Below are 17,480 nucleotides of genomic sequence, written 5' to 3'. Positions count from 1 at the left end.
TCACCGCATGGGCTCAGGAACACTTCAGAAAACCAATGTCAGTAAATACAGTTCGGCGCTACATCCATAAGTGCAACTTGAAACTCTACTATGCAAAGCAAAAGTCATTTATCAACAACACCCAGAAACACCGCCAGCTTCTCTGGGCCCGAGCGCATCTAAGATGGACTGATGCAAAGAGGAAAAGTGTTCTGTGGTCCGACAAGTCCACATTTCAAATTGTTTTTGGAAATTGTGGACGTCGTGTCCTCCTGGCCAAAGAGGAAAAGAACCATCTGGAGTGTTATGTACGCAAAGTTCAAAAGCCAGCATCTGTGATGGTATGGGGCTGTGTTAGTGCCAATGGCATGGGTAACTTACACATCTGTGAAGGCACCATTAATGCTGAAAGGTACACAAGTTTTGGAGAAACATATGCTGCCATCCAAGCAACCTCTTTTTCATGGACGCCCTTGCTTATTTCAGCAAGAAAATCCCAAACCACATTCTGCATGTTACAACAGCGTGGCTTCGTAGTAAAAGAGTGCAGGTACTAGACCTGTGTCCCATTGAAAATGTGTGGCGCATTATGAAGCTGTTGTTTAAAAGAAAAGGTGATGTAACACAGTGGCAAACATGACCCCGTCCCAGCTTTTTTGGAACGTGTTGCAGCCATAATATTCTAAGTTAATGATTATTTGCTGAAAACAATAAAGTTTATCAGTTTGAACATTAAATATCTTGTCTTTGTTCTGTATTCAATTAAATATAGGTTGAATATGATTGGCAAATCATTGTATTCTGTTTGTATTTATGTTTAACACAACGTCCCAACTTCATTGGAATTGGGGTTGTAGTTTTAATGAGTGGCTGATCCGTTGGCCACTTGTTTTGCAGCGATTCCAAATTTGAATCACAGGTGCACGGCATCGCAACGTCGCAGGCTAACCAATAAATGCTGTGTTGTATCACATGAACTTTCCCAACAAAAATATATGGTTCTGGGTATACAGCCAGCCGCCTAGCCGTATCAATAAAGTATTTTATATACAGTACATAATAATATAATAATAATTCTACAATAATACTTAACTATGTTTATAATTTCAAGTTCCTATGAATGAAAAAGTGAAACGTGGAGTTTCTTTCGCAGAAATGGACGAGACTGAATAAAACCAAAAGTCTCTGAACTATCCACCGCCTCTCCTTTTATTTCGCTCCTGTTTTACTGCCACCACACACATCTGCAGAACTGTACGTACACACGCATCGACAAGGATTCACTCTCACCCGCATGCACCGAGCCTAAAGCAACATCAGTTCTGCCTTACTCGCGGTAGCTGCGGTCGCTGTCACACAAGACGAGCTCCCGAGACGCCAGTGGCCTCAAGGAAGCTTTGCGTCACTTGCAAAAGCCCAGCCTTGGCGAGTCCGCTCCCTTTTGAGCTCTGAGAGGCCATACCAAATTCGGTCCAGCCCAAATCCCGAAAGCGGCCGGCCTCACAAACCACCAAAAAGCCCCTGCCTGCATCCATGTCACATTGAAGTGGTCAGACGCCAACATCAGAGGAAGCCTAAATATAAACGATGAGGTCGTGCAATCAAAGCCTCAAAGTGCGTCTTTCATTTTCACAAACTGCCGACAGGGGAACGTCAGTTCACAGGCGCTGTGGCGGAATTCTTTGAAACACAACAATGGGTTTGAATTTCTGTGCAAATTAATCATTTTTATGCCGCACACTTGAAAGCCAGCGAGGCGTTGATGAAATCCAGTGGTAAAGCAAAGGCGCTTTCCTCTTTAAATCTTTCATCCCGAGGAGGCTAACCTGATCTCATGACGTGAGCGCTTCCTGGTGTCCCGGTAATGATTGTTAATGATGTCACCCGATCGGCAGAAGAGGAAGTGCGCGGCAATGTGTGTATTCATGCGTGCGCCGCAAATCTTCGCAGGGTGAAGATACCTCGCCAGAGTGAGTACGGGGGGTCATTTTATGTTAGCGAGAGAGGGATGGTTGCCCGGCGCAGGAAGTGTGTTGGACAATGAAATCCAGTGTCTGTTCATACAAACATAACTGTCCTCATCTGAGCATGAGACTCCCCCTCCTTCCAGTTTAATCACCCGGCCCTCACCCACACTTATAACCCCCCCAATGGTCCCATCCTTCCAATGAGCTAGAGCAAGGGTCAAATGGAAATGACTGTTTAGCCCTTTCCCCCCCCCCCACTATAAACCTTTTTCAGCTTCTTCAGCACAACAAGAGGCGGGATTATAAACCATCGGGGTGGGCGGTGGGGGTCTCTTTCTCACAATCTGAAAGGCGGAAAAGGCTTTCTGACAACAAGTAGCTAATTCTAGAAAAGTTTACATGATGGTGGCCTCTACTTTGTCCCCCAGTAAACACTCATCTTCCAATTTTAATGCCACAGACAAAAAGAAAATGTGTACTGGACCGGTTTGTGTATACACTCCCTGATTAACCTGTTCCCATGAGAATTTTGCACAACAAATACAGTAGAAAATGTGGATATGTTTTGCGTTGCAAGAACTATTCTCAAATTCTGAAAATGAACTGTTATTATTATGAGCGGGCTAACAATTAGCATCTACAATAGGTGGCGGTGCTGTTACCCTTTCAGAAACGGGTATGAAAACAAACGGTGCAGCAACACGTCGACAGATCATATAAAAATACTCACTGGTGTATATTCTTTATCTTCTAAGAAGAACAACTAATATTACTGCGTCTTACAGAGCAGCTTTGACCTGCTCCGTGTATTGTATAGCCATGTGTCTGTTTTTGACTGCCCAAAGGTGCACACACTAGAAGGAGCACCACAATCTCCGTTGATTTTTAAGCAAAAAAATTTGTCAAAAACAGTTTCACTCTTTACATTTTATTTAATTATGTCATTACTGTACTGTTTTTGTAAAGTACAATATTATAGAGTGCAATCTTTGTCATTAGAAACACATTACAGTTTTTGTTGGGGTGGAGGCTGGAACGGATTAATACCATTCAGTTTGATTTGAGTACATAAATACATTTGAGACAAGTATGTGGGTTACAAGCGTGGTCAAGTAACCAATTTAACTCATATCTCATAATGTAGTGAAGCGCTTCTTAATCTTGTTTTTTTTTTTTTTTTTTTATTTATTTGGTCAACAATTGTGCTGTAAGATATTGTACTGATCACTGAGCAGGCCTTTTTAGTGCATGTGTTTTAGACAAACCTTTTCATGCGTTCTATTGAACAAAAAAATTAAATCATGACTGTCATCTTCCATATGTTGAGTTTTGTTTGAGATGACTGCACTATTAGAACTTTGTTGTTCTGGCACAGTATCATAAACAATTGACAAAAATGTACAGTATATGTTAATGACGCAGAGGGGCCGCGCGGGCATAAAGAGGCCTTACCTGTTGAAAAACGTTTTTGACGAATACAAACGTCCATGGCAGTGAATGAGTTAATCATTCAAATTTGGCAGGATTGTGAATAACACTCCTCTTTGTGTTGTCAAATTTAGAAGACATTTTACATTACTGTACTTAAGTGTTAATGCAAAGTCCTTTTTCAATTAATAATTGGACATGAGCACAGCTTTAGAATCTTTAGCCCCCACCCTCCAAGAAAATTTCCTTGCCTTTACACGTCAGTCTAAACACTTTGGCGCATCCTCCAACCCCCAGCAGGACGCCAGCGAAGATAGCCGCGGTGTTAGCCTAAAAGCCACTTCCGCCTCACACAAACAATGCTTAATGATTTCCTCGTACAAATGTAAAGATGCGGCCAGACAAAGCATTATAAAAGCCTTGCAGATAGTGCTAATGGAGCCGTGGTTGTTAATGGGCCAGCCGCACTCTTAGTGATAAATGATGCTTATCTGACTTTAAGCAGCAAAGGATTTGTTACACGTCTCCCTCGGCCCATCCTTTGATGCAGCCACTGATAACACCCTAATGATGTGTGTAGCATGGTTACAGCTGACTGTGGTGTCACTTTTTTTTTTTAATTCCTGAAATGTGCTAAAAGACAAATAAAACATGCACATGTCCTCATTATGTCTGCCGTTTGTCCTACGGTGTCTAAGGGTCAATGTAGCAGACAAAGGTGGGTCACGGCCCTTGTTTGAGTGCCCATGTCTGGGGAGACAGGGAGCCCAGGCTGCAGCCTACTTGTCAGTCCTCCGCGGCTCGTCCCCAGCTAAATGGGTCCAATTACATCATGTTCGGATCCTAATATAACGGGTGGCAGTAGGGGGGCTGGAGGCGAGGTTGAAGGGGTGTGACCCCTACACTTCCAAAGCATGACCTGGGAATGCGGACAAGGTGACGAGAGGCTTGCTTCATGACGACGGCGAGCGTGGTAACGTGGCTAACGGGACATGGCTGCGCCCATCTCCATCTGTTCCTTTCACCTCCATGGATCCCATGGGGACAGCATGCTGGGCGAGTGGTTAGTAGACTGCCCCACGTTGCTAAAACATGCACGTTAGCTTCATTTAAGACTAAATTGTCCATCGGTGTGAATGCTTGTTTGTCATGGGATATACGCTCCAAACCCACCTGCGATCTGTGTTATGGACAGACCATCTACATGAAACACATTTAAACATTAAAATACATTTCAACTTTAAAACACACTTTTTTCTGTTCACACTTTCTTACTCGCACAGTCCTACAGATAAGAGACAAAGTGTGCTTGCGTCAATCTGTCACTCCCAGTTTACTGTAAAACAAAAGAGAATTAAACATATATTTAATTGTGTTCGGACTAGCGAATGGAGTTTTACTATTTATTATTCTTATTGGCAGTAACGAATGACTAGCAAATCACAATCAAATCATTATTCCTTGTACTATTCCAAAGTAATAGTCCAACAATTGAAAAATCCAATTTGATTATTTGAAAACTATCTATTGAACCGGTAAGAGAGTATGCTGGCACATTTTGACTGATGCGTTTTAGCTGCTGTTTCTCCATGCAGAAAAGTTTTTCTTTTTAGTTTAAAAAGGCTTACTTTAGCCAAGATCCCTCGCCGTACCTTGGCCACAAGTAGAATCCCGGGTCTGTGTAGCGCTCATCCGTGCCATGAATCCACGTGGACTAATCTGCCGCCTTTCCAGCTAGCCTGCTGGCTACCTAGCCGGTCTCTCGTCATCTTTCACGCTGCGTTGGCTAAAAGAGGGAAAGGGCTCCTTCAAGCTGATTGCCGCACCCAGCTGTAGTTTATTGTCAAACTAAAAATATAACAAGCAGAAAGCGTGCAACTCTAAATTAGGACTTGCCTGAATACCAAAAAAATCCCTTAAAATCCACAATATAGCGGGGGTCACTAACCAAAAATCTACAAAAACAATTTCCATTAAAGTCCGAACAAAAATGCAGATACATTAATTAACTGTTTGTCGCTCAAGTTGCAATGTACTTGTTCCTCTCACCCCAGAATGCAACGCCTCTGGTCATTCTCCATGCATCACAGTCAAAGTCAGTTGTATTTATGTTATGCCAATTCGCAACAAAAGTTAAAGGCACTTTCCATATGCAGCAGGCCTAGAACCACAAAGAAATCCGAAGGAACCCCACATGACCCTGCTCAATAATAAACAAACAAACAAACTGGTGACATCCCCCGTATGATGTGCGGATACCTTGCCAAAGCCCACCGCCGTGCAATGTCTGTGTTAATATACATATTGTGCTTCGATATAATTGAGAAAAATGATCATACATAAAGTAAGTGTTTTTGTATAAGGTCATGGCATATGTTGATACTTTGACCTAAGGGTTCCCTTGACGTGTTTTTCAATCAATACATCATCATATGATTATATTGACTGCTGCAGAGTCGCGGGCCATAGTGGCTGAATGCAGCCTCTCCACAAAATGTTGTTCTAGCCGTGGGAATAACTAAAAGGCCTATGCCAGAGGACCTCAGGACCCGCGAGGTTTGATATGATAAAAGCATATCAGAAAAATATGGTGGCCCAAGAACGTAAAGACACTTAAAAAAATAACCTTAAAATTGATCCTAAAACACACAGGGTTCTTGCCCATTAAAAAATGTTAGCCTAAAAAAAAAATATATACTGTATAGCATAGCCACACATGCTTCACTTGTATCGTGTCTCCTCCTCTTTGTTTTAAGCAAAACCAGGGCTTTCCGTTGTAACTACTTTACATCCAAGCCAGTTAGAAAAAGCACCAGGCTACTACCTGTTCGGTAGCTTAGCAACCAGTGCCAAACAAAGAACCAAGTGGAGTGTGAAAAGTTTTTGTGCTCATTTGTGTATGTGACAGAGAGCTAAATAGCCCTTTTGAGTCACGCTGAAAGAGTTGACCTCACTCCAGAATCAAAACGTAGTCTTTTGTGTTGTACGTTGACTTGTGAAGTGTTTTAATGACAAGATTTGACTGTTAGCTGGCAGCACCTTTGCATGCGGTTTCATAATAAAGGCCATCCATCGATATCTACTGCCTCGTTCTTCTCAGAGCGCACATTTGCCGAAACTGTAGTTCAAGACAATGTAGTCAAACAAACACAACAAGCATTACCCCCCCTCAACTTTCATTACCAGTTAAACCTAGGCAGTGGTCCTTGCTTTCCTAAGTGATATTCCAGTTCTTCATGTGTTTATGCACATGGGTAGAAAAACAAGTTCTTTAAAAGGCCACACTGTCCAAGACAATGTTAAAATCAATGGCTCACAGAATTCCTGCAAAATGTCGGAATTTAACACGGAGCACAAAACACACATCCATCAAAATAACATATGGGGGGGAAACCATATATCCTCATTAACCTGGAACTGGCCCGGGCAATATATGCAATCCCCAGCTAATGCGGTCGTCTTTTGATCCCGGTCATTAACGCACCATTAGGACTATATTTTATGTACTGTTTCATGCAGCACTCACTACCTTAGACCTTATTATGGGCTACGTGATCAAAATCCAGATATGCGCAGCTCCGGGAGGAGAGAGTGTTTTTTAGTTAAGGTCAAACTTTTCCGTCGAAGCAGTAAAAGACATCTCGAAAATTTGCGGGAAATTAGCCACAGATGTGTATGTTTGTAAAGATAAATTGAATTAAAGGCTAGTCTCTACTTTGTTGCCCAGACTGAGTGTCCTCAGTGGCCTTCTAATCACACTGTCCACGATTTAACTGGCTTCAACAGGTAATGCTGTTTAAGGGGGAACTGAGGCAGGCAACAGGAAATGAAACACGGTCGCCTTAAACATGGATTGTCGGAGTGGTTTGACTCACCCCCTTCAAGTACCCCCACCCACTTTCTCCTACTTTAGCCCTGTCCGCACCCTGCGACTTCAAGAAAACCAATTAAGCCGCACAGGAAAGTGTTCTCGATGGAATGCGTTGGATTTGCTCGCGTCTATTAGTCGATTGGAACTCCTGTCCGATAACAACAAAACGCATCCAGACACACAATGATTGAAATGGATTCAAAATGTCACATGCCGTGTACCCTCTTAATCGAGCTTAAATGTCTCCTAATGTTCTCCTTGGACCGAGCCCATTGCCTGTCTTGATAAAGTCTGATTTCAGTAGAATGTTGTAGGATTTCATAAAATTCCCTATAATTAGGAAAAGTTGGGTATTTGTTTTTATTGCAGTAGAGCAGAAACTCAAAACTCAGTCAAACTAAGTTTTTTGAGGCTGTTCGATTCTCGAGTTTTTAATAAAAAATTTTTTTAGAGGGGCTCTAATGAAATAATGGCATATGAATATTGATTTGATATACAATGGACTTACAAGTGTTTTTCAAGATATCATTTGGCCAATTTTTTATTTATTTTTATTTTTTTTAAAAAGTAACAAAATATTTTTGTGAAAGTTACAAGCACTAAGTGGTGGCAACGAACTTGAAAACAAGCAGCAGATAGTGAGCAGTTCTTCAGAAAAGAGGCCTGAGCCTTATTTTCGTTGATGCCGCAACTGCGGTTGAGTGAAAAAACTGGCACATCTTGATTTTCGTGCAAGGGTTTGGCCAACAGGCTGCCTTTGTTTGCCAATATGGAAGTGTGTTAATGCACACATTGCAAAACACCACAGTCAGGCAACAAAAAAAGCATTTATGTTGCGCTAGTTATAACAGCCAATGGATATTTGAAATGTGTTGTTGTTTTTGTGCTGGAAAAACACCCAATATTGCTGCTGCTTACTGAGTCACTTAGTTGTGAAACTCTTCTTTGTGTATGTCTGTATTTTACTGACTCCTGGTGGCCAAGACGCACACACCAGAAGGAACACAAAGCCAATGGGCATTGAAGCATGAAGTCATGATCCACAAACTGTTTATTCATTACATGTATTTTTCTTATTAAAAAACGTTACCAAAAAAATTGTTACTGGATACAGGATATACAACCCCAATTCCAATGAAGTTGGGACATTGTGTTAAACATAAATATAAACAGAAAACAATGATTTGCAAATCATGTTCAACCTATATTTAATTGAATACACTACAAAGACAGGATATTTAATGTTCAAACTGATAAAGTTTATTGTTTTTGGCAAATAATCATTAACTTAGAATTTTATGGCTGCAACACGTTCCAAAAAAGCTGGGACAGGTGGCAAAAAAGACTGAGAAAGTTGAGGAATGCTCATCAAACATCTGTTTGGAACATCCCACAGGTGAACAGGCTAATTGGGAACAGGTGGGTACCATGATTGGGTATAAAAGGAGCTTCCCTGAATTGCTCAGTCATTCACAAGCAAAGATGGGGCAAGGTTCACCTCTTTGTGAACAAGTGCATGAGAACATAGTCGAACAGTTTAATTAAGGACAATGTTCCTCAACGTACAATTGCAAGGAATTTAGGGATTTCATTATCTAAGGTCCATAGTATCATCAAAAGGTTCAGAGAATCTGGAGAAATCATTGCAAGGCCGAAAACCAACATTGAATGCCCGTGACCTTCGATCCCTCAGGCGGCACTGCATCAAAACCCGACATCAATGTGTAAAGGATATCACCACGTGGGCTGAGGAACACTTCAGAAAACCAATGTCAGTAAATACAGTTCGGCGCTACATCCGTAAGTGCAACTTGAAACTCTATTATGCAAAGCAAAAGCCATTTATCAACAACACCCAGAAACACCGCCGGCTTCTCTGGGCCTGAGCTCATCTAAGATAGACTGATGCAAAGAGGAAAAGTGTTCTGTCGTCCGACAAGTCCACATTTCAAATTGTTTTTGGAAATTGTGGACGTCGTGTCCTCCTGGCCAAAGAGGAAAAGAACCATCTGGACTGTTATGTACGCAAAGTTCAAAAGCCAGCATCTGTGATGGTATGGGGCTGTGTTAGTGCCAATGCCATGGGTAACTTACACATCTGTGAAGGCACCATTAATGCTGAGAGGTACATACAGTTTTTGGAGAAACATATGCTGCCATCCAAGCAACGTCTTTTTCATGGACGCCTCTGCTTATTTCAGCAAGACAATGCCAAACCACATTTTGCACGTGTTACAACAGCGTGGCTTCGTAGTAAAAGAGTGTGGGTACTAGACTGGCCTGCCTGCAGTCCAGACATGTCTCCCATTGAAAATGTGTGGCACATTATGAAGCGTAAAATAAGACAACGGAGACCCCAGACTGTTGGACGGCTGAAGCTGTACATCGAGCAAGAATGGGAAAGAATTCCACCTACAAAGCTTCAACAATTAGTGTCCTCAGTTCCCAAACGTTTATTGAATGTTGTTAAAAGAAAAGGTGATGTAACACAGTGGTAAACATGACCCTGTCCCAGCTTTTATGTTTAACACAACGTCCCAACTTCATTGGAATTGGGGTTGTACATTCCATGGTTCAAGTGACCAGATTCCGTTTTTTTTTTTTGCTCTGAAGTGGCACATTTTGTGTATCATGCCAGAGTGACAGAATCATATATCTTCAGATTGGGATCAGGCCTCATCCAAACGTGGATAATAATCCAATACGTATCAGATATCAGCCAATACAAGTGCAGCATAAATGCACACACAGGATAAAGCACGGACAAGGCCACCTTGATGTCATTCGAATACACAGATTGGTGAACTATACACACCCGCGTTTGCCCAAGCAACACAAAAAAAAAACCATTCAAAAACAATCCCTTGAAATCTAAACTACAGCAAAAGCGTAGAAAATCAAACATGGCCTAAATATGCTACATGAGAGGTCTGTCCATTATTAAATAAGCACAATAAGTCGGCCAGTGGAGTAATTATGAGGTTACTAAACGGCGATCTAAATGATATGTTATGTTTTAGGCGGTCAAAAAAAAAAAAGACAGGAAAGAGGCATTAAATGGGAATTGGTCACTTGGACCTGCAGTGGAAATCGAGCCTAATACAGAACGAGATGGGACGAAGCGACTCAACATTACCTGATTTCACCAGCAATGAGTTAAAAGTGAATGAGGACGTGCAGCCAGCAGCATGAATGAACCTTCGACCTTGTGATTGTGCTAACTTCAGTTTGTGGGTTGTAATTAGCGGAAATATTTGAGCTTCATGCCAACGCAACAACTTCCTATCAGGGCTGTTGACAGCGTTACAATTGCAGTACTGCAAATTGGATTTTACACAAAACTGAAGGATGAACAATTTCAACCTTGTTTTTTTTTCTTAATTTGATTCATGCGCATGCAGGACCCAAAAAATGTTATATTTTGTAATCTAATAACATTGCCAATTCTCGTTTAATTATCTCAAATTTTAGCGATATGTGTAAAAAAACAACTACATTTAATGTTAAACTTAAGTTCAATGTTTTCTAATATGTTTTCAGGGTGAAGAATGACATTCAGTCGCAATGAAAAGACATTTTGTGTGTTAGAATATGCTCAAACACAGTCAAACAAGTGTCCATTTTTGAGTAAATTCAATAAAAAATACACCAACTAATAAGGATATTTGGACAAAAATTTAAAAAGGATTGGCAAAAAGAAAATGTGACAGACGATGCGCATACCGAACATTTTTAAAGCTTTGTGAAACAGTGATAAGGTCTCTTTATCTGTGTGACTATGCCGTCTGAATTGTGATTAATAAATCTCGTGTTTTCAATCATGAAGCCTATTCAATTTCGTTTGTCTGGGACATGTAGTTACTCAGATATTTATATTTCAAATAGTGTCATTTTCTTCTTTTTTTTTTTTGGGCGGGGGGAGCCCCCAGTACTGTAAAACGGCGATAATGTGTCACATTTTCAGAGGTGATGTCCCCAAGGGCCACTCTACAGTGTCCACTGACACAGTTGCTGTTGTTTCAAGCCTCACACTCTCGCACAAATGTACGCGCACACACAGTCTCACTCTCTCACTCCCTATCTCCGCTTCTTATGAATGATTTTAACCTCTGTGCTGCCATTTTCTATGGCCCTATGTTTATTTTTTGGGACAAATACAAGGCGGAGGACACATTTATGCCAGCTCTTGAAGAGGGAGTTTACAAATTTCACCCACATATCTTTTTGTCATATTTGTTAAAATTGTCAGTATGACCTGATAATAGGAGTACATGAGTAAAATGATTAGTGAAACAGGAAAAAAATATATATCAGTCTTCTCTGGCCCCATTTTTTGCCTCTAATATGATTTGCAAGAAACCACCGCACCTGAAGAAAAATAACCAATCAGAGACAGAAGGTGTGACCGATGAAGTGTGGGCACATCCCCACAGCCTGCCGTGGACCTGTTAGTTTGGGCTTCAGGAGCTTTGGTTTAAAGTTTTTACTTCCACAAGACCACAAGGAACTTGAATATTTTTTTTGAAGATGTGGGTTCATGGAGTTTTGTTGTGCAGTTACAAAAAGAGTGAAAGTTTAGTGATAGTCTCGGCTGAGTTTGCTTGTCTTAGTAATTTTGTAGCAGTCTTTTTGTCATTTTGTTGTTGTTAACCAAGTGTTTTAGTAAAAATCTAAAATCTCTTTGTCTCTCGCTCCTTGTGCAGAAACCCCTCATCAACGGGAAGGCCCTTCATAATTCACAATCAGCTCTCTGCCATTATTCACCTTTGTCTAAAAATACAATGGAGGAGGTGGCGCAGCCGAGAGGCGTAGGAGGGCGTCTGAAAAAGATTACTCAAGAATTGCCGGAACAACAGGAACGAACTCGGACGAGCTAAAAATACGGCAAAGCGTGTGAATAGGGTTTTTGGGGCCGCACGAGAGGACGCTGACAAAGCTTTGCTGACTTTCAAGTGGGAGAACAATGCCGCAGACACTTTCAGGGCGTTGGGCCGCACACTGTGGCGGCTGGATGGGCCGCGAAGCAGGATGTCAACTGCCGCCCCCGTGGAGAGAGAACTGAGGGGGCTGTTATCATTTACCGCGCACAGCACGACACGCAGGGTGGACAAATGTATTTGGGCACCTGGCTATACGATACCTACCAGAAGCAAAAATGGTGGAAAATACAGTCTGAGCTAGCAGCTTGCACTTGATTCCTCCAGACAGTAGCTTTCAACTTTTTCAACAACAAATCCAAGTTACACTATTGTTTCGTTCCTGTGGCGGTGATGCAAACCAAATCAGTAAGTCGGAACGCACGTAGTTTATCACTAACTGGCTGACGCAACAGCTAGCTCAGGGGTGTGAACCATACGGCCCGCGGGCCTGAACCGGCCCGTCAGGGGGTTCAATCTGGCCCGTGGGGATGGAGAACACATTCACTGCTCTTTTTCAATAAAAGTAACTTTTCTTGCAAATTTTGTCCACTGGAGGGTGCACTGACAACACTTAAATGACATTGATGCGCTTGTGAAGGCCAAACGATGCCAAGTTTCAGGAGCACACTAATATAAAATGGTGTGCCATGTTCACACTACAATTCTGTGAAAATAAATACCTTGCTTTTTAGTGGCTGCTGATTTCAAAGCTAGTTATCCATCATTTTGTTTCACAGTCATAACGGTCCTTAGAGGGGAAACCATGACTACGATGCGGCTCGCGAAAAATATGGGTTTGACACCCCTGGCCTATGGTTCCACTTTTGTTTTTATTTTTCAAGGGAATAGAGGGGGGCTAAGCGGCCTTGCCGAAATCCCTGATTGATAATCATTATTGATTAAGATGTGTGGTTAATTAAAAACAAAAAACAAATAAATAACAAGTGGGTGCCGAAAAAGGACAGAGAAAAGCGTTGAGACCGTGTCCAAACAGAGAAGTGCAACGTGAGCTGGGCCTGCGTCCTCTCATCTCATCGATTCAGACATGGAGGTTCTGGACTTAATTACCCTCAATTTACCCCGAGCCATCACTTTCCCTGTTGATCACCTTTCCCTACAAGTGTGTGTGTGCGTGCGTGTACGTGTGTGTGTTTGAAGAAAACGAGCAACGAAGAGGTGTATGTTTCCAAGGCCGCTGCGTTTGTGGTTTTCTGGAAATTATGGGCTGCCTCATCTGTAATCTGATGTCAATGGCACTGGCTTCAGAAGGCGAGTCAGTCACACCGTGTGTGTGTTTGTGTGCCTGTGTTGGTGTGTGCGTGTTCCCCCCTCCCCCTCTGCAGGAGGTTAAACACTTACAAGGCACCACTCAGTCAGTCTGTCGCTCCCCTCCGCCCCCACCCTGCGAGGCATCCTGGGAGCGCTTGATTGGGTGCGTTGCAGAGAGTGGAGTCAATTAGACAAGATGGAGTCATGTGAGGCGGGCAGGCGGGGAAGGGGAATAGCAGGAGGAGGAGGGAGGAGAGGGGGAGTGGATCATGTGATCCCAGGCTAGCCGCATCTACAGGTAACGATCAACTGTCAGTCGCATATCGTCGCTGTCGGGCAAAACCATAACCGTACTGTATGTCCAAATACGGTCAATTTAATATTTTTTCGCAAATCGATACTACTGCTCTGTTTCCATGCTTTCTGTTATTTTTACACATTATTAACTAATTTAAAGTGTGGAAAATAGCGTGAGAACAAATCTATGAACTCTTTTGGACACAGAAGACTTCTGCCTGCCTTTTCCTCACTCTGCGGGAGCCGTGCGGTATTATGTCACCAAGATTTTAGAAGAAGTCTGAAAATTGTTAGCTTAGATGCATTTAAGCATGCAGTTTTAAGCAGGTTTTAAAATGTAAACGGGGAAGACTTGTACAAGCCGTGTAGTTCAAGTCTGAGTCAAATCGAGTCTTCATCGAGTCGAGTCTTTCATACATCTTAGCTAAGCAATTCCCAAGTCCTAAAAATTGATGACTTAAGTCTAACTCGGGTCAAGTCATGTGACTGGAGTCCTCCGCCTCTGCAAACTGTTCTCACATCCTGCTGATAGCTTCATGGTTTATTTTGACCCAAACATCGCGTTTCCAAGTGCCAATCAGGAGGCCCGTGATTAAGTTTACAGGAGGGGAAGTGAGAAAATAGATACAAGCGCCTACAAGCTAAAAGCCCCCCACAAGGGACAATCAACACCGGCTACGAGACGGGCCTGATTGCCTCATGGGACCTTCCCTTTTCCCAGGAATTAGGCCCGTCCACTCTCCACACTCGCTTGCACGCACACACAGGCGGGCACGCCAACACGCCGCCGTGTTGGTGTTTACCGTAATTAGCACCAGTTCATTTGCGGCCCACTGACCCGGGGTGACCCGCTGGAGGATCTGGGTCAACAGGGACTTGCCCAGCGTCACGGCGAGGGTGAGACAGCGCGTCCACCGAGAGCGGAAGGTGGACGTCTGGCAGCTGAGGAGGAAAGTGTGTAAAGTGTCTGTTAATGCGCGTGTGCCGACAGATGACAAAAGTTAGTTTGGCAGATGACAAAAGCCGGTGCGTCTGTTGTTTGTGCGTGTGTGTAGGTGTATAAGCGCACGTGTGCTATTCACTAATTGTGTGTGTGTATGAGCGCGCACTCCTCATTGTGCTGGACTTCAGAGGCCCAAACGTCTCCTGCTTCCTCTCGGAGGCAGTGGGTTAAAAATAATGTGGTGTGCAGTGAGCGGCAGGGAGCGAGGCGCAGACAGCTAGGAGCCAGAGCCTCACGCTCAACCACCGCCCCCCCACCCAGACCCACTCATACACACAAACACACAAATACACACACTAGAGCCATAGCACCAGGACTATATGGATTTTTTTTTTCTGTTTTATGGACATCTCCCTCAGTGACTTAATATCCCCCATAAACATTAGCATACACAAACACGAGTAGATGGTCATCCATCTGCCCACATTTTATTTGATGCCTTCCTTTCAGAGCACATGAAAAACACCGTCGCCGACTTTGTTTTTTTTCCACTCTTAAGTTTTATCTTAACGCTTCGGCCGTGATGAAGTTTGGGTTTGGGTTTCCTTTTTTCAATTCAATATAGAGGGAATAGCTTCTAAACACAATAGGTACCGTTGTTTTTGTGCCGCGAATAGCGAAACACCATTAGAAATGGACACCACCCTAAAATTGCCTATATTAATTGTTCAAACCATAACTACATACACTGTATCTGCAACTGTATTCTGACTAGTACAAACGACTTCACTTTTGCTATTCATGTGTATGGGGTTTGTCATTACAGATCTACAATTCAGATATCCACGACGTCAATTCTGCAACTGAATTGTAGAACTGATATTGAAAATTTGATTCTGGTGACTCATAATTCTAAGTCAAGATATCTTTAGGGTTTGGTTAAGTTTAAGGCTAGCTGTCTAATGTTTAAATGGCTTGCGATATAAGAGTTTACTACAGTGTGGTTCCCTTATTTAGCCAGTGCAAGAGTACCTAATGAGGTGTCCTCAAGGATCATCCTCGTTGCCCCGTGACACCAAGCAAACACGAGAGAACGCAAGGTGGCACTGAGGCATTGAAGTTAACGACGCCAGCCTTTGACCCACACATGACACGTGCCAGTCATCCAGGAAAAAAGCACGGTGACTCACAGGTAACAGACCTATCGCATATTATACACACCCCCACAAACACACATCCTCCTTGTCCACCCCTCCCTCCATTGCGTGAGGAAGCCAGGGCGGCTGCAGTCTTTCTCCGCCCCGAGATAAGACTGTCTCCAAGCGGCCTCACACACCTCCTGTCATCTGTCTGCTCTCCTTATCAGCCGGCCACTGCCGCATGCTGGTGTTGATGCTCTAATTAAACCCACGTTGTCATATCTGCGCCGCGCCGCCGCCACTCGCGATCCGGGATGCTCAGCAAACTCCTTTGTTGCATTGTTCAGCGATTTTGTTTTGCACTGTAAGGGAACTTTTTTCTTGTGCGACACTATGCGCTGCACTGGGATGCCAAACTGTACTATCCATTGTACGAGTGCAGACAATGTGCAGATGGGAAAACAGATTTTAATGCACACTTTGGGACAAACATTATTTTGTCATGATGGCCAAAGATGACTTGTACAATGCAGTGCTGTGCCAAAGTTAGGTCAGCACTAGCTTTCTTAATTACCTTTTTCAGTGATTTCAATATATATATATATATATATATATATATATATATATATATATATATATATATATATATAAAAGCAAACAGTGGGATAAATATAGGAAATAGCAATGACATCCGCTCCTTTCGATTTACGTATCAAATCAGTAGGTTTCTTGAACCTTACATTTTGTACAATGGTTTATTTTCACTTTTTTGTTTTACATGAATATTTTTTGTCATACACAGTGTTGGGAATGGCGTGCAAGGTATATTTGACTGTATGCTATACAAATACAGTGGTGGCAGTTCATTCCGTGAGCATGTTTGGAACGCCAGAGAGTTGTATCTCAAATCATCTTTTCCCATTGAAATTAATTGGAATGCCATCAATTTGTACCAGATGCCCCCCCCCCCCCAAAAAAAAACAACCTTTTTTTTTTTAATAAGGAAAATAGCTCTCTATAATATTGTATATTTTAAAAACATAGCAATCACAAATTGAAATACAATGTTAAGAATTAAACAGTTCATTAAGTCATAGTGAATGTGCATTTCTGGAATGTTTGGCTTGGTCACCTGGGGGCTGTACAATACAGACATAAGGATATACTGGACATGGAGACGGTCACATCTGCTGCTTAAAGGGTTATAACACTCCAACACCAACGCTATCTCCAACACCAACGCTATCTGCCTGTCTATGGCGTTTGCGTTGTTTGTTAACATTAAGCTAAGTGGACTTTCTTAAGGCCAAACTATGTGGTTGTTTTAAATACGCAACGTGTAATTCTCTTAATTTTGTGTTTAATTTGACAGTAAACTTTAACTGGGGGTGGCAATAAACAGCTTGATGTCTCTTTTTTGAAGAATTGTTCGCTAAACGGCATCCTGTTGTGAAGTTGGTTGAGTTCAGTGCTACCATACAGCGCTCGTATCAAAAATTTTTGCTCACAGGTCAAAGCAAAAAAAATACAAAATAAAACTCTGCCAAATGACGGTTTATGTCTCAAAAATAATAATATTTTAATATACTGTAATATCGGGTCACTCATATCTCAGGCACCGGTGTATAACTACTGTCTAGGTATAAAACTGAAGCGTAAAAGGATCAT

At 42.4% G+C, this 17,480-nt stretch overlaps 2 long non-coding RNA genes across 3 annotated transcripts in view; both read right to left on the bottom strand.

Annotated features, from left to right (window-relative positions):
- Window positions 1-17,480, bottom strand: part of LOC133490341 (uncharacterized) — a 223,561-nt gene that overhangs the window by 59,716 nt on the left and 146,365 nt on the right. The window lies entirely within an intron of this gene.
- Window positions 3,980-10,444, bottom strand: LOC133465308 (uncharacterized). Of its 2 annotated transcripts, none has more exons than XR_009784598.1 (3): window positions 10,382-10,444; window positions 5,003-5,222; window positions 3,980-4,710 (listed from the first exon to the last, which is right to left on the bottom strand). It is a non-coding gene; the product is annotated as an uncharacterized LOC133465308 (long non-coding RNA). The 2 variants fall into 2 exon arrangements; XR_009784599.1 differs by having other exon boundaries at window positions 5,027-5,222.

The sequence above is a fragment of the Phyllopteryx taeniolatus genome, chromosome 15 (genome assembly GCF_024500385.1).
Source record: "Phyllopteryx taeniolatus isolate TA_2022b chromosome 15, UOR_Ptae_1.2, whole genome shotgun sequence".
In the NCBI taxonomy this organism is placed as follows: Eukaryota; Metazoa; Chordata; class Actinopteri; order Syngnathiformes; family Syngnathidae; genus Phyllopteryx; species Phyllopteryx taeniolatus.
Note: the sequence above shows the minus strand (reverse complement) of the source record. Positions and strands in the feature narration are given on the sequence as shown.